The sequence below is a fragment of the Dendrobates tinctorius genome, unplaced genomic scaffold (assembly GCF_039654945.1).
Source record: "Dendrobates tinctorius isolate UK_male_01 unplaced genomic scaffold, ASM3965494v1 ptg000142l, whole genome shotgun sequence".
Classification (NCBI taxonomy): Eukaryota; Metazoa; Chordata; class Amphibia; order Anura; family Dendrobatidae; genus Dendrobates; species Dendrobates tinctorius.
Genome location: NW_027361809.1, coordinates 2,818,315 through 2,842,934, shown reverse-complemented (window position 1 = coordinate 2,842,934; position 24,620 = coordinate 2,818,315). Strand labels below are relative to the sequence as shown.

Here is a 24,620-nt window from a genome sequence, read left to right as displayed (position 1 = left end):
CAGGGGCGATGACGGGGGCCGTAGTCCGGGCAGGGGCGATGACGGGGGCCGTAGTCCGGGCAGGCGGGATGACGGGGGCCGTAGTCCGGGCAGGCGGGATGACGGGGGCCGTAGTCCGGGCAGGCGGGATGACGGGGGCCGTAGTCCGGGCAGGCGGGATGACGGGGGCCGTAGTCCGGGCAGGCGGGATGACGGGGGCCGTAGTCCGGGCAGGCGGGATGACGGGGGCCGTAGTCCGGGCAGGGGCGATGACGGGGGCCGTAGTCCGGGCAGGCGGGATGACGGGGGCCGTAGTCCGGGCAGGCGGGATGACGGGGGCCGTAGTCCGGGCAGGCGGGATGACGGGGGCCGTAGTCCGGGCAGGGGCGATGACGGGGGCCGTAGTCCGGGCAGGCGCCATGACGGGGGCCGTAGTTCGGGCAGGGGCCATGACGGGGGCCGTAGTCCGGGCAGGGGCCATGACGGGGGCCGTAGTCCGGGCAGGGGCCATGACGGGGGCCGTAGTCCGGGCAGGGGCCATGACGGGGGCCGTAGTCCGGGCAGGGGCCATGACGGGGGCCGTAGTCCGGGCAGGTAACATAGTTTTGAAGGCTGAAGACCTTATGTCCATCTAGTTCAGCCTATTTTTAGTGCAGATGTTCTGCATTGTTGATCCTGGGGAAGACAAAACACCCACAGAGTAGAAGCCAATTTTCTCCATAGGGAAAAAGATTCCTTCCCCTAAGCTGGGTCACCCATCTACCTATAATATTCTGTTATTCGTAACCTTCTATACTGTTACTCACAAGAAAAGCCTCCATTCCTTTCTTACATTCATTCAGTGAGTTGGCCATCACCACTTCTTCAGGAAGAGAATTCCAGAGCCTCATTGCTCTTACCGTGAAGAACCCTCTTCTATGCTGGTGCAGAAATTGTCTTTCCTCCAAGCGAAGAGAATGCCCCCTTGTTCTTGTCACAGTCCTTGGTACAAACAGTTCATTGGAGAGATCTCTGTGTTGCCCTCTGATATACTTGTACATATATATTAAGTCTCCCCTAAGTCTTCTCTTTTCTAGAGTAAATAGACCTAATTTTGATAACCTTTCTGGGTATTGTAGTGAACCAACTCCATTTATCATTTTAGTAGCCCGCCTTTGAACCCTTTCAAGTTCAGTGTAACGGGGTCTACCCAAGCTGGGGTACTTCTTTCAGTACCACCCCGTGTTTTCGGAGGTCCGCTCTGCATTGGCTGGAGTCTGAATGAATGACGCTGGCTGGAATTCCTTGGTTACATGGGCGCATATAAAAGATCACTGCTTCTCCACGTATTTCCAGTCTGACAACACTTTACTCACAGGACACAGAATATATCACACAGATACAGAGGGCTGGCCAATAGAAAAGCGGCAGGCCAGACATAGATTACAAAAGCCGCAGGTGGCTGGAGCCTGCCGATGTTTACTGTGGAAATTACAAAGGTGGGGGGAGGGCGGACAAAAGGAGAATATCGTGTCTCCTCTGCCCAGGGGCGCAGCCTGTGGGCTGATGCATTAGGGACATGCATCTCACATAGAACCTATTATACATACATATAACTCCACAACATATTCTGGGTGCTGAGTGGTTCTGTAACACGTAACATTCAGTAATGTCTTTCTTGAGCACCGGCGTCCAAAATTGCACACAATCCTCCAAGTGTGGTCTGACGAGTGATTTGTACAGAGGGAGAATTATGTTTTCATCTCGTGCCCCCAGACCTCTTCTAATGCATCCCATGACCCTATTTGCTTTGGTGGCAGCTGCCTGACACTGGGCACTCCAATTTAGCTTCTTATTGACTAAGATGCCTAAGTCTTTTTCCTTGTCTGATTTCCCCAGCAGTTTCCCATTTAGTAAGTAATTGTAGCCTCTGTTTCTCCTTCCCATGTGCAGAACCTTACACTTATCTGTGCTAAACCTCATTTGCCATTTTTCAGCCCAATTCTCCAATTTACTCAAATCTGTCTGTAGTTGCAAACTGTCCTCCTTTGTGGTAACTACCTTACATAGTTTTGTATCATCTGCAAATACTGATATTTTACTGTGTAAGCCATCCACTAGATCACTAATAAATATATTAAATAGTAGGGGGCCCAATACAGACCCCTGTGGTCCCCCACTAGTAACCCTGGCCCAATCTGAGGATGCCCCATTAATAACCGCTCTTTGCTTTCTATCACTAAGCCAGCTACCTACCCATCTATCGATGACGTGGGCCCGGAGTCCGGGCAGGTTATGTAGTATATAATATTCTCAGACCCTTGATTAATTTATAGTAGCAGGTTTATTTCACATTTAGTGCATGAGAAAATATAAAAAAATAGAGAACGAGCGGGAACCTTTACAGGCGGAGAGCGAGGAAAGGATCACTGCCGGGGTCTTAATCATATAGGTACAGGGGAGATCTTATGGTGCTCTGTACATCGGCGCTCCCGCGCCTTCGTGTGGTCCGGTGCGCGTGGGGCGACAGGGACAGTAGGCCGGTGCTCGTGGGGCGACAGGAACAGTAGGCCGGTGCTCGTGGGGCGACAGGAACAGTAGGCCGGTGCTCGTGGGGCGACAGGAACAGTAGGCCGGTGCTCGTGGGGCGACAGGAACAGTAGGCCGGTGCTCGTGGGGCGACAGGAACAGTAGGCCGGTGCTCGTGGGGCGACAGGAACAGTAGGCCGGTGCTCGTGGGGCGACAGGAACAGTAGGCCGGTGCTCGTGGGGCGACAGGAACAGTAGGCCGGTGCTCGTGGGGCGACAGGAACAGTAGGCCGGTGCTCGTGGGGCGACAGGAACAGTAGGCCGGTGCTCGTGGGGCGACAGGAACAGTAGGCCGGTGCTCGTGGGGCGACAGGAACAGTAGGCCGGTGCTCGTGGGGCGACAGGAACAGTAGGCCGGTGCTCGTGGGGCGACAGGAACAGTAGGCCGGTGCTCGTGGGGCGACAGGGACAGTAGGCCGGTGCTCGTGGGGCGACAGGGACAGTAGGCCGGTGCTCGTGGGGCGACAGGGACAGTAGGCCGGTGCTCGTGGGGCGACAGGGACAGTAGGCCGGTGCTCGTGGGGCGACAGGAACAGTAGGCCGGTGCTCGTGGGGCGACAGGGACAGTAGGCCGGTGCTCGTGGGGCGACAGGGACAGTAGGCCGGTGCTCGTGGGGCGACAGGAACAGTAGGCCGGTGCTCGTGGGGCGACAGGAACAGTAGGCCGGTGCTCGTGGGGCGACAGGGACAGTAGGCCGGTGCTCGTGGGGCGACAGGGACAGTAGGCCGGTGCTCGTGGGGCGACAGGGACAGTAGGCCGGTGCTCGTGGGGCGACAGGGACAGTAGGCCGGTGCTCGTGGGGCGACAGGGACAGTAGGCCGGTGCTCGTGGGGCGACAGGGACAGTAGGCCGGTGCTCGTGGGGCGACAGGGACAGTAGGCCGGTGCTCGTGGGGCGACAGGGACAGTAGGCCGGTGCTCGTGGGGCGACAGGGACAGTAGGCCGGTGCTCGTGGGGCGACAGGGACAGTAGGCCGGTTCTCGTGGGGCGACAGGGACAGTAGGCCGGTGCTCGTGGGGCGACAGGGACAGTAGGCCGGTGCTCGTGGGGCGACAGGGACAGGAGTCCGGTGCTCGTGGGGCGACAGGAACAGGAGTCCGGTGCTTGTGTTGTTACTGGTTTGTGTGTTCTGATTTTCCAGCGACTTTTTTTATGCTAATGAGGGGGTGTGGCCAACAATCGCTTTCATATCTGTTGGTTTCGCACACGCTGTGGTTGGCGCCACGTCTGGGGGTATCGGTGCTCTGACCTCTGTCTGTGGCCATGCTGGGAGTTGTAGTTCAATCCTTTTCTGGATCATTCCATTCGCTCCATGGATCACTACTACTATAACCCCCATCTTCCGAGTTGTCCTGCCTCCGTCAGTGGCTGCACTTTGTGTATCTTCCTCACCGGTTTAGGTTCTTCCCGCTGTCAGCGAATAGGAGAATCCGAGTGTAGATGGTTTCCATTCACTGACCGCAAATAGAGACCTGGGAGATGAAAATGCCTCAGATGCGGTGTTGGAGGTGGGTGCCGTGTGTGGGGGGGGGGTGTCGCGTGTCGTGTCGGAGGGGGATGCCGTGTGTGAGGGGTGTCGCGTGTCGGAGGGGGGGGTGCCGTGTGTGTGTGTGAGGGGTGTCGCGTGTCGGAGGGGGGGGTGCCGTGTGTGTGGTGTCGCGTGTCGGGGGGGGGGTGCCGTGTGTGTGTATCGCGTGTCGTGTATCGGAGGGGGGTGCCGTGTGTGCATGTGGGGTGCCGTGTGTGCATGGGGGGTGTCGTGTGTCGGAGGGGGGTGCCGTGTGTGTGTGAGGGGTGTCGCGTGTCGGAGGGGGGTGCCGTGTGTGTGAGGGGTGTCGCGTGTCGGAGGGGGGTACCGTGTGGGGGGTGTAATGTGTCGGAGGGGGGTGCCGTGTGTGTGTGTGGGGGGGCGTCGCGTGTGTGTGTGTGGGGGGGTATCGCGTGTCGGAGGGGGATGCCATGTGTGTGTGAGGGGTGTCGCGTGTCGGAGGGGGGTACAGTGTGTGTGTGTGTGGGTATCGCGTGTTGTGTATCGGAGGGGGGTGCCGTGTGTGTGGGGGTATCGCGTGTTGTGTATCGCAGGGGGGTGCTGTGTGTGCGTGGGGGGTGTCGTGTATCGGAGGGGGGTGTCGCGTGGGGGGTGTCGTGTGTCGTAGGGGGGTGCCGTGTGTGTGGGGGGGAGGGTGTCGGAGGGGGGTGCCGTGTGTGTGTGGGGGGAGGGTATTGCATGTCATGTGTCGGAGGGGGGTGCTGTGTGGGGGAAGGGTGCCGTGTGTGTGTGTGTGGGGGGTATCGCGTGCCGTGTGTGTGTGTGGGGGGGGGGGGGTATCGCGTGTCATGTGTCGGAGGGGGGTGCCGTGTGTGTGTGTGTGCGTGTGTCGGGGGGGTGCCGTGTGTGTGTATCGCGTGTCGTGTATCGGAGGGGGGTGCCGTGTGTGCATGGGGGGTGTGGTGTGTCGGAGTGGGGTGCCGTGTGTGGGGGTGTCGTGTGTCGGAGGGGGGTGCCGTGTGTGCATGGGGGGTGTCGTGTGTCGGAGGGGGGTGCCGTGTGTGTGTGAGGGGTGTCGCGTGTCGGAGGGGGGTGCCGTGTGTGTGAGGGGTGTCGCGTGTCGGAGGGGGGTACCGTGTGGGGGGTGTAATGTGTCGGAGGGGGGTGCCGTGTGTGTGTGGGGGGGGGCGTCGCGTGTGTGTGGGGGGGTATCGCGTGTGTGTGGGGGATGCCATGTGTGTGTGAGGGGTGTCGCGTGTCGGAGGGGGGTACCGTGTGTGTGTGTGTGGGTATCGCGTGTTGTGTATCGGAGGGGGGTGCCGTGTGTGTGTGTGTGGGGGTATCGCGTGTCGTGTATCGCAGGGGGGTGCTGTGTGTGCGTGGGGGGTGTCGTGTATCGGAGGGGGGTGTCGCGTGGGGGGTGTCGTGTGTCGTAGGGGGGTGCCGTGTGTGTGTGGGGGGGAGGGTGTCGGAGGGGGGTGCCGTGTGTGTGTGGGGGGAGGGTATTGCATGTCATGTGTCGGAGGGGGGTGCTGTGTGGGGGAAGGGTGCCGTGTGTGTGGGGGGTATCGCGTGCCGTGTGTGTGTGTGGGGGGGGGTATCGCGTGTCATGTGTCGGAGGGGGGTGCCGTGTGTGTGTGTGTGCGTGTGTCGGAGGGGGGTGCCATGTGTGTGTGGGGGTGTCGTGTGTCGGGGGGGTGCCGTGTGTGTGTGGGGGTGTCGTGTCGGAGGGGGTGCCGTGTGTGTGTGTGTGTGGGGGGGGGGTGTCGTGTGTGGGGAGGGTGTCGCGTGCCGTGTGTGTGTGTGTGGGGGGGGGAGGGTGCCGTGTGTGTGTGGGGGGGGGGAGGGTGCCGTGTGTGTGTGGGGGGAGGTTATCGCGTGTCATGTGTCAGAGGAGGGTGCCGTGTGGGTGTTAGTGCGGGTGGTCAGGAGCGGGAACTCCGAGAGTGGACCCTCTGGACCGTGGCACCGAGGGACCCCGGGCGAGCTGCCAGGTGGAACCGACCCCTATACAGGGACCGTTAGGAGCAGGCCCAGGGGTTCGAGTACCACGGTAGCCGGTACCGAGAGGGGCGGCTCAGGATGGACCGGAGTAAGACTGAGACTGGAGTAGGACGGCAGGAGCACTGAAGACAGGACTGGAGTAGGACGACAGGAACACTGAAGGCAGGACTGGAGTAGGACGGCAGGAACACTGAAGGCAGGACTGGAGTAGGACGGCAGGAACACTGAAGGCAGGACGAGTAGGACGGCAGGAACACTGAAGGCAGGACTGGAGTAGGACGGCAGGAACACAAGGCAGGACTGGAGTAGGACGACAGGAACACTGAAGGCAGGACTGGAGTAGGTAACCAGGAACACGGGTAGCAGGACTGAGAAGCTGCTGTGAGGAGCAGCCGAGACAGGAACTGCAGGAGCAGAGTGTGCACGATGGAGCGAGGCCAGAGTGTCAGGAAACACAACGATCAGGCGCCTCCCTCAGGGGGAAGCGGCCTGATATGGCCCCGTCTGGTCAGCCATTGGTCCAAAGGTGCTTCCGGGTCAGGGCACAGCCGGAGCATAAGAAGCAGGAAGGAGGCGCGGCCTATGGCGCATAGCATGCAGGGAAGGCATCGGTCGCGGGCCTGTCTCAGGTGACCGCCGCGGCCGTCGGGTGGAGAGAGGCTGCGGCGTGGGAGCGGCGGCCGGGTGAGTATGGCGGAGCGGTGTAACAGTACCCCCTCCCCTAAGCCGCCCCCCCGGAGGTTAACAAGAAACCTCTTGAGGATACGGGGAGCATTAATATTCTCCCGAGGCTCCCAGGATCTCTCCTCAGGACCAAAGCCCTTCCAATCAACGAGAAAGAAAGTCCTACCTCTAACCCTTTTCACAGCGAGGATGTCCTGCACTTCAAAAATGTTGTTGGCACCCACCGGCTGAGGACCAAGATCAAGCGAGGAATGGAAACGATTCAGCACCACAGGCTTCAGGAGAGAGACGTGAAAGGTGTTCGGGATCCGGAGCGAAGCAGGCAACCTCAATTTGTAGGCAACTTCGTTAATACGTCCCAGAATTTCAAACGGACCAATGTAGCGTGGACCCAACTTGTAGGAGGGCAGTTTTAGTCGGACGAATTTGGAGGAGAGCCAGACCTTGTCGCCAACACGATACGGAGGAGAATCCAACCTCTTTTTGTCTGCATAGTTCTTCATCTGATCAGCGGATCTCTTGAGTGATGTGTTGGTCTCAGCCCAAATCTTAGAAAATTCCGAGGACAAGGCATTGGCCGCGGGTACCTCAGAGGCAGGGGTTATCGGAAGAGGAACACCAGGATGTCTGCCAAAAACAATGAAAAACGGAGACTTGGCCGAAGACTCACCAGCATGGTTGTTATAAGCGAACTCTGCCCAGGGGAGTAAGTTGACCCAATCGTTCTGGTGGGCGTTAGAGAAGTGGCGTAAGTATCCCGTAAGCGTCTGGTTGGTACGCTCTACTTGTCCGTTGGACTGTGGATGGTAGGCCGAGGAGAAGTCGAGGGAAACGTTCATGAGCTTACAAAGCGAACGCCAGAACTTGGAGGTAAACTGAACCCCTCGGTCAGACACAATGCGTCGAGGTAGTCCATGAAGCCTGAAGACTTGATGAATGAAGATTTCGGCCAGCTCTGGCGCTGAGGGAAGACCGGGCAGAGGGATGAAGTGAGCCATCTTGGAAAAACGATCCACCACCACCAGGATGACTGTGCAGCCCGCAGAGCGGGGTAGGTCGGTGATGAAATCCATGGCGATGTTCTCCCAAGGAACCGTAAGGACAGGCAACGGAAGCAACAAGCCGGATGGAGATCTCTGTGGCACCCTGTTTTTTTGCACAGGATGGACAAGAAGCCAAAAAGTCGAGTACATCTTGGCGAAGTGAGGGCCACCAGTAGTGACGTTTGATAAGGTCAAGAGTCTTCTTAGTTCCGGCATGGCCGGCCAGTTTGGAGGAGTGCCCCCATAGAAGAACCTTTTGCTTGAGATTCTCTGGCACAAGCGTCTTGCCAGGCGGAGGAGTAAGCCAGTTCACTGGAGCCACGGTGATGATCCTAGTGGGATCAATGATATGTGACGGTTCCTCCGTGGATTCATGTGGTTGGAAGACCCTGGACAGGGCGTCGGCTTTGGAATTCTTGTTGCCGGGACGGAGTCGGAGCTCGAAATCAAATCTGGCAAAAAATAAAGACCATCTGGCCTGGCGAGGGTTTAGTCTCTGGGCAGACTGGAGATAGGCCAGATTCTTGTGGTCCGAGAAGATGACAAAAGGATGGACAGCTCTTCCAGGAGGTGGCGCCATTCCTCCAAGGCCAACTTGATGGCCAAAAGTTCCCGGTCACCGATCGAGTAGTTACACTCGGATGGAGAAAAGGCCTTCGAGAAGAAGCCACAAGGGTGCAGACGACCGGAGGCGGATCTCTGGGACAAAACTGCCCCGGCACCAGTCGAGGAAGTGTCCACCTCGAGTACAAAAGGTCGATCGCTCTGGGCGATGCAGGACCGGAGCCGTGGAGAAAGCCCGTTTTAGAGTCAGAAAGGCCTCCTCTGCCTCAGGAGACCAATCCTTGGAAGTAGACCCTTTACGGGTGAGCACAGAAATGGGTCTTGTGATCGCGGAGAAGTGGGAGACAAATTGCCGGTAATAGTTGGCGAACCCGAGGAATCGTTGTATCGCCTTTAATCCGACGGGGCGAGGCCATTTGAGGATGGCAGACAACTTCTCGGGATCCATCCTTAGACCAGCGTCGGAGATAATGTATCCCAGAAATGGCAGAGAGGTCTGTTCGAAGAGACATTTCTCGATCTTTGCATACAGACGGTTCTCCCGAAGACGCTGAAGCACCAGGCGGACACTCTTTCTGTGGGACGAGAGGTCCGGCAAGAAGACGAGGATGTCGTCTAAGTACACGACCACACAGGAGTACAAGAGATCCTGGAAGATCTCATTGACGAACTCTTGAAAGACTGCAGGAGCATTGCAAAGACCGAAGGGCATGACCAGGTACTCGTAATGGCCATCTCGAGTGTTGAAAGCGGTCCTCCACTCGTCACCTGCACGGATACGGACCAGATTGTAGGCTCCTCTGAGGTCCAGCTTGGTAAAGACCTGAGCCCCTCTGAGACGGTCAAACAGTTCCGGAATGAGTGGAAGAGGGTACCTGTTCTTGATGGTAATCTGATTCAAGCCCCTATAGTCAATGCATGGCCGTAGAGTACCGTCCTTCTTTTTGACGAAGAAGAACCCGGCTCCCGCGGGCGAAGAGGATTTCCGTATAAAGCCTTTGGCGAGGTTCTCTCGGACGTACTCAGACATGGCGGTGGTCTCCGCGGGAGACAGAGGGTAGATTCTGCCCCTTGGGGGGGTTGAACCAGAAACAAGTTCAATTGGGCAGTCAAACGGCCGGTGTGGAGGGAGGACCTCCGCTTCCTTCTTATCAAAAACATCGGCGTAGGAGCTGTAAGCTGGAGGAAGACCCGGGAGGTCTGGAGGTGACCGTGGAGCGGCCGCCAGGCGGACAGGAGTCAGACAGCGAGCTTGGCACGGGTGCCCCCAGCGGAGTATCTCCCCTGCAGACCAGTCGAGAACAGGCTGATGAGTCCTTAACCATGGAAGACCGAGTAGAATGGCGTGAGAGAGCTTAGGTAAAACGTAAAAGGCTATCTTCTCTCGATGTAAGGCTCCGATTTTCAATTCCACCTCTTCAGTGACCAAGGTGACGGTCACCTGTAGCGGTTTGCCATCCACGGTGGCAATCTGAATTGGGTTAGATAGAGTGACTACAGGAATTTGGTATTTGTCTACCTTTTCCGGCCGAATGAAGTTACCCGCTGAGCCCGAATCCACGTAGGCCACCTCGGAACCACGCCTCCCTCCTGAAACCAAAAGCACAGAAATCGTAAGGGGTTGAGAGGAATCATCATCATCACCTAGGAAGGCCTCTCTAACCTGACCTAGGTGGAGTCGTTTCCCTGTCTCTTAGGACAGGTGCGGATATAGTGTGACGAATGACCGCAATAGAGGCACAGACCTTGTTCCCGTCTCTCTCTCTGACGTAACTCGGCCAACCTGAGATGATCTATCTGCATGGGCTCACCCGAAGAGAGGGAAGAAGATCCGACTGAGCGTGAGCTGGCCGACTGAGTGAAAGGAGAAACTGACCTGGAGGAGCGCCTGTCTCTCACTGACTCCCGAGCGCGCTCCAGGAAGCGCAGGTCAATGCGGGTAGCCAGCGAGATAAGGTCCTCTAAGGTGGACGGGGTATCTCGACCTGCGAGTTCATCCTTTATTTTACTAGAAAGGCCGCACCAGAATGCCCCCACCAAAGCTGCGCTATTCCAGCCAAGCTCGGAGGAAATAGTGCGAAAGCGAATAGCGTACTGTCCGACCGTGAGAGAGCCCTGGTGTAAGTTAAAGAGTGACTCGGTGAGAGAGGCTAACCGGCCCGGCTCATCGAAAACCTTACGAAACGTATCCAGGAAAACCGGGAAACTCGAAACGACCGGGTCGTCACGCTCCCAGAGCGGGTTTACCCAAGAAAGGGCCTCTCCCTCCAGATGGGACATGATGAAGGCCACTTTGGCCCGGTCCGAGGGATATTGCTGCGGCAGCCATTCAAAGTGGAGACTACACTGATTTAAGAACCCCCTACAGAGCTTGGGATCCCCGGTGAAACGAGGCGGGGCGTCGGAGGAGCAGTAGACGCAGGGGGAGGAGTCGGCACTGCAGCGGCAGCCTGGAGGGCCGACAAGCGACTATCAAAGGAGGCCATGTAGGACAAAATGCGGGTTTGAGTATCTTGCTGCTGACCCAGCTCCTGTTGGAGACTGACCAGCTGAGTGGCATTTCCAGGATCGGCCACCTGTAAGGCCGACAAACGGGTGTTCATCGACTTCATGATTGACATAATGCGCCCCTGATTCTCCCGTAGGAATAGCAACTCTTTCTGGGTAGCAGCCGTAGTACCGGCGGAGTCCATGGCCTGATCGTACTGTTAGCGCGGGTGGTCAGGAGCGGGAACTCTGAGAGTGGACCCTCTGGACCGTGGCACCGAGGGACCCCGGGCGAGCTGCCAGGTGGAACCGACCCCTATACAGGGACCGTTAGGAGCAGGCCCAGGGGTTCGAGTACCACGGTAGCCGGTACCGAGAGGGGCGGCTCAGGATGGACCGGAGTAAGACTGAGACTGGAGTAGGACGGCAGGAGCACTGAAGACAGGACTGGAGTAGGACGGCAGGAACACTGAAGGCAGGACTGGAGTAGGACGGCAGGAACACTGAAGGCAGGACTGGAGTAGGACGGCAGGAACACTGAAGGCAGGACTGGAGTAGGACGGCAGGAACACTGAAGGCAGGACTGGAGTAGGACGGCAGGAACACTGAAGGCAGGACTGGAGTAGGACGGCAGGAACACTGAAGGCAGGACTGGAGTAGGACGGCAGGAACACTGAAGGCAGGACTGGAGTAGGACGGCAGGAACACTGAAGGCAGGACTGGAGTAGGACGGCAGGAACACTGAAGGCAGGACTGGAGTAGGACGGCAGGAACACTGAAGGCAGGACTGGAGTAGGACGGCAGGAACACTGAAGGCAGGACTGGAGTAGGACGGCAGGAACACTGAAGGCAGGACTGGAGTAGGACGGCAGGAACACGGGTAGCAGGACTGAGAAGCTGCTGTGAGGAGCAGCCGAGACAGGAACTGCAGGAGCAGAGTGTGCACGATGGAGCGAGGCCAGAGTGTCAGGAAACACAACGATCAGGCGCCTCCCTCAGGGGGAAGCGGCCTGATATGGCCCCGTCTGGTCAGCCATTGGTCCAAAGGTGCTTCCGGGTCAGGGCACAGCCGGAGCATAAGAAGCAGGAAGGAGGCGCGGCCTATGGCGCATAGCATGCAGGGAAGGCATCGGTCGCGGGCCTGTCTCAGGTGACCGCCGCGGCCGTCGGGTGGAGAGAGGCTGCGGCGTGGGAGCGGCGGCCGGGTGAGTATGGCGGAGCGGTGTAACAGTGGGGGTGTCGTGTGTGTAGTGGGGGTGCCGTGTCGGAGAGGGGTGCTGTGTGTGTGTGTGGGGGTGTTGCGTGTCGTGTGTGTGGGGGGGTGTCGTGTGTTGGGGGGGTGCTGTGTGTGTGTGTGGGGGGGTGTTGCGTGTCGTGTGTGGGGGGGGAGGGTGTCGCGTGTAGTGTATTTTTGTATAACAATGTGACTTTTTGCTCTTTTTCCATAAGTCCTGTTTCTGTGGGTGGAGCTTATACGGGGCTGAGCCGCCTACTTCCACTCCGATTCCGGCTGCGGTGTGCAGCGCCCCCTTGTGTAGACGGCACAGACGTGCGCTGAGGCCGCGAACCTCGATTATGAGGCAAATAGAAGCCTGTTATCCGTAGTAACCAATCACAGCACTGCTTGCACCTCACTGATACAGGCAGTGAAATGATAGCTGACCTGTGATTGGTTGCCAAGGGTAACCGATGAAAATCTGCCCGGAGGCCACATACAATCAATCACATTATTGAATACTGCTGCTCTTGTGGGGGGATGGTCCCGGTATACTGCTGCTCTTGTGGGGGGGATGGTCCCGGTATACTGCTGCTCTTGTGGGGGGGGGATGGTCCCGGTATACTGCTGCTCTTGTGGGGGGGGGATGGTCCCGGTATACTGCTGCTCTTGTGGGGGGGGGGGGGGGATGGTCCCGGTATACTGCTGCTCTTGTGGGGGGGAGATGGTCCCGGTATACTGCTGCTCTTGTGGGGGGGATGGTCCCGGTATACTGCTGCTCTTGTGGGGGGGATGGTCCCGGTATACTGCTGCTCTTGTGGGGGGGGGGGGATGGTCCCGGTATACTGCTGCTCTTGTGGGGGGGATGGTCCCGGTATACTGCTGCTCTTGTGGGGGGGGGATGGTCCCGGTATACTGCTGCTCTTGTGGGGGGGGATGGTCCCGGTATACTGCTGCTCTTGTGGGGGGGGGGGGATGGTCCCGGTATACTGCTGCTCTTGTGGGGGGGATGGTCCCGGTATACTGCTGCTCTTGTGGGGGGGGGATGGTCCCGGTATACTGCTGCTCTTGTGGGGGGGGATGGTCCCGGTGTACTGCTGCTCTTGTGGGGGGGGGGGGGATGGTCCCGGTATACTGCTGCTCTTGTGGGGGGGATGGTCCCGGTATACTGCTGCTCTTGTGGGGGGGGGGGGGATGGTCCCGGTATACTGCTGCTCTTGTGGGGGGATGGTCCCGGTATACTGCTGCTCTTGTGGGGGGATGGTCCCGGTATACTGCTGCTCTTGTGGGGGGATGGTCCCGGTATACTGCTGCTCTTGTGGGGGGGGGGGGGATGGTCCCGGTATACTGCTGCTCTTGTGGGGGGGATGGTCCCGGTATACTGCTGCTCTTGTGGGGGGGGGGGGGGATGGTCCCGGTATACTGCTGCTCTTGTGGGGGGGGGGGGGGATGGTCCCGGTATACTGCTGCTCTTGTGGGGGGATGGTCCCGGTGTACTGCTGCTCTTGTGGGGGGGGGGGGGATGGTCCCGGTATACTGCTGCTCTTGTGGGGGGGATGGTCCCGGTATACTGCTGCTCTTGTGGGGGGGGGGGGGGATGGTCCCGGTATACTGCTGCTCTTGTGGGGGGGGGGGGGATGGTCCCGGTATACTGCTGCTCTTGTGGGGGGATGGTCCCGGTGTACTGCTGCTCTTGTGGGGGGGGGGGGGGATGGTCCCGGTATACTGCTGCTCTTGTGGGGGGGGGGGGGGATGGTCCCGGTATACTGCTGCTCTTGTGGGGGGGGGGGGGGATGGTCCCGGTATACTGCTGCTCTTGTGGGGGGGATGGTCCCGGTATACTGCTGCTCTTGTGGGGGGGGGGGGGGATGGTCCCGGTATACTGCTGCTCTTGTGGGGGGGGGGGGGGATGGTCCCGGTATACTGCTGCTCTTGTGGGGGGATGGTCCCGGTGTACTGCTGCTCTTGTGGGGGGGGGGGGGGGATGGTCCCGGTATACTGCTGCTCTTGTGGGGGGGATGGTCCCGGTATACTGCTGCTCTTGTGGGGGGGGGGGGGGATGGTCCCGGTATACTGCTGCTCTTGTGGGGGGGGGGGGGGATGGTCCCGGTATACTGCTGCTCTTGTGGGGGGATGGTCCCGGTGTACTGCTGCTCTTGTGGGGGGGGGGGGATGGTCCCGGTATACTGCTGCTCTTGTGGGGGGGATGGTCCCGGTATACTGCTGCTCTTGTGGGGGGGGGGGGATGGTCCCGGTATACTGCTGCTCTTGTGGGGGGATGGTCCCGGTATACTGCTGCTCTTGTGGGGGGATGGTCCCGGTATACTGCTGCTCTTGTGGGGGGATGGTCCCGGTATACTGCTGCTCTTGTGGGGGGATGGTCCCGGTATACTGCTGCTCTTGTGGGGGGGGGGGGGGATGGTCCCGGTATACTGCTGCTCTTGTGGGGGGGATGGTCCCGGTATACTGCTGCTCTTGTGGGGGGGGATGGTCCCGGTATACTGCTGCTCTTGTGGGGGGGGGGGGGATGGTCCCGGTATACTGCTGCTCTTGTGGGGGGATGGTCCCGGTATACTGCTGCTCTTGTGGGGGGATGGTCCCGGTATACTGCTGCTCTTGTGGGGGGGGGGGGGATGGTCCCGGTATACTGCTGCTCTTGTGGGGGGGATGGTCCCGGTATACTGCTGCTCTTGTGGGGGGATGGTCCCGGTATACTGCTGCTCTTGTGGGGGGGGGGGATGGTCCCGGTATACTGCTGCTCTTGTGGGGGGGGATGGTCCCGGTATACTGCTGCTCTTGTGGGGGGGGATGGTCCCGGTATACTGCTGCTCTTGTGGGGGGGGATAGTCCCGGTATACTGCTGCTCTTGTGGGGGGGGATGGTCCCGGTATACTGCTGCTCTTGTGGGGGGATGGTCCCGGTATACTGCTGCTCTTGTGGGGGGATGGTCCCGGTATACTGCTGCTCTTGTGGGGGGATGGTCCCGGTATACTGCTGCTCTTGTGGGGGGGGGGGGGGATGGTCCCGGTATACTGCTGCTCTTGTGGGGGGGATGGTCCCGGTATACTGCTGCTCTTGTGGGGGGGGATGGTCCCGGTGTACTGCTGCTCTTGTGGGGGGGATGGTCCCGGTATACTGCTGCTCTTGTGGGGGGATGGTCCCGGTATACTGCTGCTCTTGTGGGGGGGGATGGTCCCGGTATACTGCTGCTCTTGTGGGGGGGTGGATGGTCCCGGTATACTGCTGCTCTTGTGGGGGGGTGGATGGTCCCGGTATACGGCGGCTCTTGTGTGGGGGGAGATGGTCCCGGTATACGGCGGCTCTTGTCTGGGGGGAGATGGTCCCGGTATACGGCGGCTCTTGTGGGGGGGGATGGTCCCGGTATACTGCTGCTCTTGTGGGGGGGTGGATGGTCCCGGTATACTGCTGCTCTTGTGGGGGGGTGGATGGTCCCGGTATACGGCGGCTCTTGTGTGGGGGGAGATGGTCCCGGTATACGGCAGCTCTTGTCTGGGGGGAGATGGTCCCGGTATACGGCGGCTCTTATGGGGGGGGGATGGTCCCAGTATACGGCTGCTCTTGTGGGGGGGATGGTCCCGGTATACTGCTGCTCTTGTGGGGGGGATGGTCCTGGTATACTGCTGCTCTTGCGGGGGGGATGGTCCCGGTATACTGCTGCTCTTATGGGGGGGGGGGGATGGTCCTGGTATACTGCTGCTCTTGTGGGGGGGGGATGGTCCCGGTATACTGCTGCTCTTGTGGGGGGGTGGATGGTCCCGGTATACGGCGGCTCTTGTGTGGGGGGAGATGGTCCCGGTATACGGCGGCTCTTGTCTGGGGGGAGATGGTCCCGGTATACGGCGGCTCTTATGGGGGGGGGATGGTCCCAGTATACGGCTGCTCTTGTGGGGGGGATGGTCCCGGTATACTGCTGCTCTTGTGGGGGGGATGGTCCTGGTATACTGCTGCTCTTGTGGGGGGGATGGTCCCGGTATACTCCTGCTCTTATGGGGGGGGGGGGATGGTCCTGGTATACTGCTGCTCTTGTGGGGGGGGGGATGGTCCCGGTATACTGCTGCTCTTGTGGGGGGGGATGGTCCCGGTATACTGCTGCTCTTGTGGGGGGGTGGATGGTCCCGGTATACTGCTGCTCTTGTGGGGGGGTGGATGGTCCCGGTATACGGCGGCTCTTGTGTGGGGGGAGATGGTCCCGGTATACGGCGGCTCTTGTCTGGGGGGAGATGGTCCCGGTATACGGCGGCTCTTATGGGGGGGGGATGGTCCCAGTATACGGCTGCTCTTGTGGGGGGGATGGTCCCGGTATACTGCTGCTCTTGTGGGGGGGATGGTCCTGGTATACTGCTGCTCTTGTGGGGGGGATGGTCCCGGTATACTCCTGCTCTTATGGGGGGGGGGGGATGGTCCTGGTATACTGCTGCTCTTGTGGGGGGGGGATGGTCCCGGTATACTGCTGCTCTTGTGGGGGGTGTTTCCGGTAATGACACATGAATATCAGAACTGGACCGTAGCAATGTAATATGGCGCCTCGTCCAATGAGACCTTTTTCTTCCATGTGGATGGTCAGGTGCGTCACTTACCTGGGAAGAGATGACACAATGAGGGGAACCTACACAATATAAGTCCTGTGGTGGTCGGGGACTGGTACCCCTCGTCCTGTGGTGGTGGTCGGGGACTTGTACCCTTTGTGCTGTGGTGGTGGTCGGGGACTGGTTCCCTTTGTCCTGTGGTGGTCGGGACTGGTAGCCCTCGTTTTGTGGTGGCGGTGGTTGGTTACTGGTGCGCCATCTCATCTGTGCACATTCTGGCGGTGTATTTCTTGCCTCCACAGGATGAGGAATGTGTGTCGCGGTGTGGGGTCACACATTATTACCTTGTTGTTGGGTTTAGGACATGTCCGATATTGGTGGGGCAAGATCAGCTGTGTGGAGCGTAGGGATGAGCCGTGTGGAGCGTAGGGATGAGCCGTGTGGAGCGTAGGGATGAGCCGTGTGGAGGGTAGGGATGAGCCGTGTGGAGCGTAGGGATGAGCCGTGTGGAGCGTAGGGATGAGCCGTATGGAGCGTAGGGATGAGCCGTGTGGGGCGTAGGATGAGCCGTGTGGAGGGTAGGGATGAGCCGTGTGGAGGGTAGGGAGGAGCCGTGTGGGGCGTAGGGAGGAGCCGTGTGGGGCGTAGGGAGGAGCCGTGTGGGGCGTAGGGATGAGCCGTGTGGGGCGTAGGGATGAGCCGTGTGGGGCGTAGGGATGAGCCGTGTGGGGCGTAGGGATGAGCTGTATTGGGATCAGCTGTGTGGTGTGTAGGGATCATCTCCCTTGGTCCCCGGATGGATTGGGGCCACTCATCCCGCTCCCCACAGTCATTAGTAATGCAGGTCATTAATGGTCGTCTGAGGAAGGTCCTGCTGCTAAGTGTACAAATCATCAGGATCCGCTGAAGTCACTTTTCCACAAAACAACCCCAGGCTGTGTGTTCCTCATACTACTGTGAGCCGCTCCCGTGGCTGTAGTGTCTCCGGTCTTGTCTCCATCGGGGACATCATTGGTCGGTGATTACTTAGGAGCTGCCAGCAGAGGATCTTGATGATTTGCACATTCAATGGCAGACCCTTCCTCAGACGACCATTAATGGCCTCAGTAACAGCAGCCGAGGCTGGAGGTGCCGGTATTTCTGCATGAGGCTGGAGGTGCCGGGATTTCTGCATGAGGCTGGAGGTGCCGGGATTTCTGCATGAGGCTGGAGGTGCCGGGATTTCTGCATGAGGCTGGAGGTGCCAGGATTTCTGCATGAGGCTGGAGGTGCCAGGATTTCTGCACGAGGCTCAGACTATGGACTGAATAATACAGAAGTTTTGTGAATGTTTCCACTTTTTCACCTCCTGCAGATCCCTGACTTCTCCATCCGGTAATTTCCACAATTCCCGACATCATCTTGGTGCGGCCATTTCAGTGCTGACGAGTGAGTAGCGGTGTCAGGTCTCCGCCCGCCGTCAGGATCGGGTCTTGTTCACGTCCAGCTCCTAACAATCATCCTGACCTCCCGCTTCTGTCATCTGAATAATGCGATTGTTACAATGTATCAGTCCAGACTTAATCTCTCAGAGGATGGTCTCTGACCCCCCCTCCCCCCCAGGTGTCTCTGACCCCCCCCCTCCCCCCTCCCCCCCCAGGTGTCTCTGACCCCCCCCCTCCCCCCCAGGTGTCTCTGACCCCCCCCCCTCCCCCCCAGGTGTCTCTGACCCCCCCCCCCTCCCACCCAGGTGTCTCTGACCCCCCCCCCTCCCCCCCAGGTGTCTCTGACCCCCCCCCTCCCACCCAGGTGTCTCTGACCCCCCCCCTCCCACCCAGGTGTCTCTGACCCCCCTACCCCCTCCAGGTGTCTCTGACCCCCCCCCTCCCACCCAGGTGTCTCTGACCCCCCTACCCCCTCCCACCCAGGTGTCTCTGACCCCCCCTACCCCCTCCAGGTGTCTCTGACCCCCCTACCCCCCTCCAGGTGTCTCTGACCCCCCCCCCTCCCCTCCAGGTGTCTCTGACCCCCCCCCTCCCCTCCAGGTGTCTCTGACCCCCCCCCCTCCCCCCCAGGTGTCTCTGACCCCCTCCCCCCCCAGGAGTCTCTGACCCCTCCCCCCAGGTGCCTCTGTCTGTCCCCCCCCCCATCTCTGTCAACCCCCACTGCCCCCTTTCCGGTCTCGGCCCCTGGATGTACATCGCTCACATACACTGACAGCAAGCGGAGGCTTAGATTGATTGCAACAGATGTATTGGAGGCCAGCAGCGCCTGCAGCCGGGCCGGGTCCACCCTTGCCTTGTGTCCGGTTCCCAATGTTCGGCATCGGGCGCCATGTCCTGTGGTTGGGGTGGACGCAGCTGTTGTTGCTCAGGGCTCGTGCTGCCAGCTGTCACTCGCTGACCTGCCCCCTCTCACCCGCCGCCATCTTGTCCAGTCATTTTTAACACCCGTGTGATCTGGACAGACCCCCATATGCCAGGACTTGGGGTTTAGATGGAGACCCCCTGATTTACACAGTTTTCCTTCTCAGAAGTTTTTATCTTCAATTTATATGAATGAATTTTTCTCAATACTGAAAATTCTCTACTCACACCCAGAGCTGCATTCACAATTCTGCCATTACCTAATATTGCATTCACATCCAGAGCTGCATTCACAAGTCTGCCATTTATATTGCACTCACATCCAGAGCTGCATCCACGAGTCTGCCATTACCTTATATTGCACGCACACCCAGAGCTGCATTCACAAGTCTGCCATTACCTTATATTGCACGCACACCCACCCAGAGCTGCATTCACAAGTCTGCCATTACCTTATATTGCATTCACACCCAGAGCTGCATTCACAATTTTGCCATTATTTATATTGCACTCACATCCAGAGCTGCATTCACAAGTCTGCCATTATTTATATTGCACTCACACCCAGAGCTGCATTCACAATTCTGCCATTATTTATATTGCACTCACACCCAGAGCTGCATTCACAATTCTGCCATTATTTATATTGCACTCACACCCAGAGCTGCATTCACAATTCTGCCATTATTTATATTGCACTCACACCCAGAGCTGCATTCACAATTCTGCCATTACCATATGGTTCTTGTCCCGGGCTGGTTGCAGATCTGTATGTGCCTGGAGCCTTGTTGGTGATTTGGGTGTCACCTGTCCTCCTGGGGTCCTGGCTTGTGGGGTGACAGCCATCATGGCAGCGGCGGCGGTCCCCGGAGTCGGGGGAGCAGGTTATTTCTAGGGCGGCTGAGCGGTGACCTTGTGGAGCGGCGCCGGCTCTTCTGGAACATTGATCCGTTACCGAGAAGACGAGAAAATATTAACCAGGCGATGGAGCGGCCGGCTCCTCATGCAGTAATCCAAGTGAAGGGGCATGAAGTGCTGTTCATCCTGAGCCTCCTGGTTCATGAATGGGATGTGTTAATGAAGTGCAGTACTCCAACATGTGAGCAGAGTGCATACAGCTGTTCATCCTGAGCCTCCTGCTTCACCATGTAGAGTTTTTCCTGGAGGGGCTCTGGCGGGTGGGTCGTTTGGTGCTGAGGGTCTCGTCCTCACCTTTGACCTGTTTAGTTCTGGCTTCTTCTGTCGTCAGCGCAGATTTCATAAGATGACGGCCGCGAGCGACGAGCCGACCACCAAGATGGCGCAATTCTTGATAATCGGCCTTACCCCCTGAGGAGTGCAATCTCCTGGCTGCTGCAGAGAAACCGGCTGATGGCTCGCACAGCTGGGAGCTCGTAACAGTGGATCAGTGCAGGAAATCTCCTGCTGACACCCTGTAACAAGCCCTCAGCTGTGAGCAGCCTCAGGAGGGAAAAGATCAACGTCCCAAGTCACTGCGGTATCCAGACGCCTTAATAAGACCTCGGACCCCTGTCGGGGGCGACCAGCCTCGGGGGGCCGTGGTACCCCCCATCTGCTTTGGGTGTGAATGGGGGGGCTACAGAAGGCTGTGATGGGGGGCTACGGAAGGCCGTGATGGGGGGGGCTACAGAAGGCTGTGATGGGGGGGCTACGGAAGGCCGTGATGGGGGGGGCTACGGAAGGCCGTGATGGGGGGGGCTACGGAAGGCCGTGATGGGGGGGGCTACGGAAGGCCGTGATGGGGGGGGCTACGGAAGGCCGTGATGGGGGGGGCTACGGAAGGCCGTGATGGGGGGGGCTACGGAAGGCTGTGATGGGGGGGCTACGGAAGGCCGTGATGGGGGGGGCTACGGAAGGCCGTGATGGGGGGGGCTACGGAAGGCCGTGATGGGGGGGGCTACGGAAGGCCGTGATGGGGGGGGCTACGGAAGGCCGTGAGGGGGGGGCTACGGAAGGCCGTGAGGGGGGGGCTACGGAAGGCTGTGATGGGGGGGCTACGGAAGGCCGTGATGGGGGGGGCTACGGAAGGCCGTGATGGGGGGGGCTACGGAAGGCTGTGATGGGGGGGCTACGGAAGGCCGTGATGGGGGGGGCTACGGCAGGCCGTGATGGGGGGGCTACGGAAGGCCGTGATGGGGGGGCTACGGAAGGCCGTGATGGGGGGGCTACGGAAGGCCGTGATTGGGGGGGGCTACAGAACCCCGCCATCTTGGAGGAGGATAGTTTGTTTTCCGGCTCCTGCTGCAGGTGATTTTTTTTTTTAACACTATATTAGCTATGAATTATGTAAAATAGGGGGCCGGTGACTGGGGGATCAATGACCTGTCAGATGCCACTGCCAGGCGGCTGGCGCCATTTTCAAACAGTTTTTTTGTAGATACCATCAAATAAAAAAATGATGTACACATTGTAGATGCGGGCATGCGGCAGCGCTGGCGACATCTTGGAGGAGGCAACTTTTTTTTTCCACTATAATCATTATGTAAAATAAGGGGCGGTCAGTGACCTGTGATGAGCCATACAGATGAACACGTAGGCCGACCCCCACAGGCCGACCCCCACAGGCCGACCCCCACAGGCCGCCCGGAGCTCGAGCAGACCATTAACTCAGAACTGAAAATTCCGTCCCCAGGTGTCGGTGTGATCAGTAGACTGGCGCTGACCTGACACTGCCTGTAGTCCCTGGGCCCTATAATGTCATGGAGGGGGAGACCTGGTGCTGGGAGGATTCCAGAGCGGAGGCCGCTTGTTGCTGTAGATGTCATCGAGCGTTGGGCTGCCGCCCTGTCTGCCTCCGCGGCTCTGCGGGAAATCGTCCGTTCTCCCGTTCACGCTGCAGCGGTTCTCTGTGTCGGAGCTATTGATGACTTCCTAGGTCTTTCCTTCTATTCCGCTCTTCAGAGTCAATTCCTTAGAAATGGCAGCCTGTCAGCTGATACCTGTCAGCTGGTACCTGGCCGCCTGTCAGCTGATGCCTGTTAGCTGGTACCTGGCAGCTGATACCTGGCCGCCTGTCAGCTGATGCCTGTTAGCTGGTACCTGGCAGCTGATACCTGTTAGCTGGTACCTGGCAGCTGATACCTGGCCGCCTGTCAGCTGATGCCTGTTAGCTGGTACCTGGCAGCTGATACACGCTGCCTAAACCCCTTCTTGACATGCACTGTACATGTACGGCGCTGCGATCGGGTGCTGGTGCCGGCTGTGTGAGATCTGCAGCAACATCCAGGATCGGCACTAGCACCGATCACGAACGATTAACCCGTGTGATGCCGCTGCCAATAGTGACAGCAACATGGAGGAGCATCGCAGCGGGAGTCACATCTTCTCCTGTGCTCCAGTCACTTCCAGAGCTGCGGTCACATCCTCTCCTGTGCTCCAGTCACCTCCAGAGCTGCGGTCACATCCTCTCCTGTGCTCCAGTCACCTCCATAGCTGCGGTCACATCCTCTCCTCTGCTCCAGTCACCTCCAGAGCTCCAGTCACCTCCAGAGCTGCGGTCACATCCTCTACTGTGCTACAGTCACCTCCAGAGCTGTGGTCACATCCTCTCCTCTGCTCCAGTCACCTCCAGAGCTGTGGTCACATCCTCTCCTCTGCTCCATTCACCTCCAGAGCTGTGGTCACATCCTCTCCTGTGCTCCAGTCACCTCCAGAGCTGTGGTCACCTCCAGAGCTATGGTCACATCCTCTCCTCTGCTCCAGTCACCTCCAGAGCTGCGGTCACATCCTCTCCTCTGCTCCAGTCACCTCCAGAGCTGCGGTCACATCCTCTCCTCTGCTCCAGTCACCTCCAGAGCTGCGGTCACATCCTCTCCTCTGCTCCAGTCACCTCCAGAGCTGCGGTCACATCCTCTCCTCTGCTCCAGTCACCTCCAGAGCTGTGGTCACATCCTCTCCTCTGCTCCAGTCACCTCCAGAGCTGTGGTCACATCCTCTCCTCTGCTCCAGTCACCTCCAGAGCTGTGGTCACATCCTCTCCTCTGCTCCAGTCACCTCCAGAGCTGCGGTCACATCCTCTCCTCTGCTCCAGTCACATCCAGAGCTGCGGTCACATCCTCTCCTCTGCTCCAGTCACCTCCAGAGCTGCGGTCACATCCTCTCCTCTGCTCCAGTCACCTTCAGAGCTGTGGTCACATCCTCTCCTCTGCTCCAGTCACCTCCAGAGCTGCGGTCACATCCTCTCTTGTGCTCCAGTCACCTCCAGAGCTGTGGTCACATCCTCTCTTGTGCTCCAGTCACCTACAGAGCTGCGGTCCTGTCCTCTGCTCCAGTCACCTCCAGAGCTGCGGTCACATCCTTCCCTGTGCTCCAGTCACCTCCAGAGCTGCAGTCACATCCTCTCCTGTGCTCCAGTCACCTCCAGAGCTGCGGGCACATCTTGTCCTGTGCGCCAGTCACCTCCAGAGCTGCGGTCACATCCTTCCTGGTGCTCCAGTCACCTCTAGAGCTGCGGTCACATCCTGTCCGGTGCTCCAGTCACCTCCAGAGCTGCAGTCACATCCTCTCCTCTGCTCCAGTCACCTCCAGAACTGCAGTCACATCCTCTCCTGTGCTCCAGTCACCTCCAGAGCTGCGGGCACATCTTGTCCTGTGCGCCAGTCACGTCCAGAGCTGCGGTCACATCCTTCCCTGTGCTCCAGTCACCTCTAGAGCTGCGGTCACATCCTGTCCGGTGCTCCAGTCACCTCCAGAGCTGCGGTCACATCCTTCCCTCTGCTCCAGTCACCTCCAGAGCTGTGGTCACATCCTCTCCTCTGCTCCAGTCACCTCCAGAGCTGTGGTCACATCCTCTCCTCTGCTCCAGTCACCTCCAGAGCTGTGGTCACATCCTCTCCTCTGCTCCAGTCACCTCCAGAGCTGCGGGCACATCTTGTCCTGTGCTCCAGTCACCTCCAGAGCTGCGATCACATCCTTCCCTGTGCTCCAGTCACCTCCAGAGCTGCGGTCACATCCTCTCCTCTGCTCCAGTCACCTCCAGAGCTGCAGTCACATCCTCTCCTCTGCTCCAGTCACCTCCAGAACTGCAGTCACATCCTCTCCTGTGCGCCAGTCACCTCCAGAGCTGCGGCCACATCTTGTCCTGTGCGCCAGTCACGTCCAGAGCTGCGGTCACATCCTTCCCTGTGCCCCAGTCACGTCCAGAGCTGTGGTCACATCCTCTCCTCTGCTCCAGTCACCTCCAGAGCTGTGGTCACATCCTCTCCTCTGCTCCAGTCACCTCCAGAGCTGTGGTCACATCCTCTCCTCTGCTCCAGTCACCTCCAGAGCTGTGGTCACATCCTCTCCTCTGCTCCAGTCACCTCCAGAGCTGTGGACACATCCTCTCCTCTGCTCCAGTCACCTCCAGAGCTGTGGTCACATCCTCTCCTCTGCTCCAGTCACCTCCAGAGCTGTGGTCACATCCTCTCCTCTGCTCCAGTCACCTCCAGAGCTGTGGTCACATCCTCTCCTCTGCTCCAGTCACCTCCAGAGCTGTGGTCACATCCTCTCCTCTGCTCCAGTCACCTCCAGAGCTGTGGTCACATCCTCTCCTCTGCTCCAGTCACCTCCAGAGCTGTGGTCACATCCTCTCCTCTGCTCCAGTCACCTCCAGAGCTGTGGTCACATCCTCTCCTCTGCTCCAGTCACCTCCAGAGCTGTGGTCACATCCTCTCCTCTGCTCCAGTCACCTC

The 24,620-nt window shown here is 59.1% G+C and overlaps 1 protein-coding gene across 3 annotated transcripts in view; it reads left to right on the top strand.

Moving 5' to 3' along the window:
- Window positions 1-24,620, top strand: part of RRAS2 (RAS related 2) — an 81,701-nt gene that overhangs the window by 16,431 nt on the left and 40,650 nt on the right. Inside the window, exon 1 of one of the 3 annotated variants that reach the window (XM_073545222.1) lies at window positions 11,907-12,024. The exons of the other annotated variants lie outside the window; for them this stretch is intronic. The gene's annotated coding sequence lies outside the window, so the exon portion shown is untranslated. Of the gene's footprint in view, window positions 1-11,906; window positions 12,025-24,620 lie in introns of those variants that run through there. 3 annotated transcript variants of the gene reach the window in all.